General features: G+C 40.0%; 1 pseudogene; it reads right to left on the reverse strand.

Annotated features, from left to right (window-relative positions):
- Positions 1–285: 285 nt before the first annotated feature.
- On the reverse strand, positions 286–1165 carry LOC112818817 (large ribosomal subunit protein eL6 pseudogene; annotated as a pseudogene).
- Between the last annotated feature and the right edge of the window lie 112 nt (positions 1166–1277).

Raw genomic sequence — 1277 nt, forward strand, 5'->3', positions numbered from 1 at the left:
ATCTTTCACTGAAAGCCGTTTCTTGTTCTTCAGGGAAATGAGACTTGGGGATCATTTGTTTAGGTTGCTAGTATTTGAACTTATCTGAGAGTGACAAAGATTCCTTAACTAAACTCTACTCAAGTTCCTTTGAACTCTTTTATATAGGACCTGATCTTTTTTTTCTTTAATTTTAATCCCAGGATAGTTAATATACAGTGTTATATTAGATTCAGGTGTACAATACAGTAATTCAGCAATTCCATATATTACTCAGTATTCATCAAGATAACTATACTTTTGTTTTTAATGTATCAGTTTTTTAATTAGGTTTTTTGTAAGAAATTTAGAACACCAATTGTGAGGGTAAACTCCATTTGTGAGAGAAAACAGAGTGGAGGTAGCCCTGAAGCCGAGGAACAGCTTTGATTTTTGGCAGAATTTGCAAGTCCACAGCTTCCTGATCAACCTCGCACTACTCTGTAATCTCATATTTCTCTTTGACCGTGTTGAAGATCTCACCTTCCTGTTGTCTGGGTTTACACAGCTTCTTCTTGAGATGTTTGGGGATTTTCACACTGCTAATATCAATTTTGGTGGAAGTGGCAATGACAGGTTTCTAGTGTGTTCTACACAGAGGAACTCGATCGAAGGCCAGATCCAGTCACAAGTAGCAGGCCGCTGCTCGGTTGCTTCAGGAAAACCACCCTCTTGCCTCTGTGGTGCCCAGTGAGGATGATCAAAATGGTCTCAGGGGTGATGCTAGCTCAAAATTTTCTCACATGCTGACTGAAAGGTTGTTGCTGTGGCTCAACAGCTTTCGAGGCACATCTTCAGTAGGATAATACCTAGGCATTTTGCGAAGTTTAAATGTACCACCATTCCTGTCACCAAGTGGTTTTGTGACAGTATCAAGAACCTTCTCCTTCTTTTTCTTTTCAATCCTGGATTTAATTGCTGAATACTTCCTCTTGTACATGGTCTTTCTTGAATACATAGCCAATCATAACCAACAGGAATATTTGCCAATTCCTCTGATTAGGACAGGATTTCAGCTATGGTGGGGCTTCCCCTTATTTGGCATTTTAGCCTTGAGGTTACCCTTCTTAACCTTGCCACCAGCATCAGCCTTCTTGGCTTCAGGTTTCTTCTTATTATCCAGCTTTTCAGGTTTTTTACCCGCCATGTTACAAGATGGGAAATAGAACTCAAAATAACTGTACTCTTAATGCCCTTCATTTATTTCACCCATTCCCCCTCCCACCTCCCCTTTGGTAACCATCAGTAGTTTGTTCTCT

This window comes from Callorhinus ursinus, unplaced genomic scaffold (assembly GCF_003265705.2).
Source record: "Callorhinus ursinus isolate GAN/ISIS: 27379988/994484 unplaced genomic scaffold, GSC_fseal_2.0 scaffold10473, whole genome shotgun sequence".
Lineage (NCBI taxonomy): Eukaryota > Metazoa > Chordata > Mammalia > Carnivora > Otariidae > Callorhinus > Callorhinus ursinus.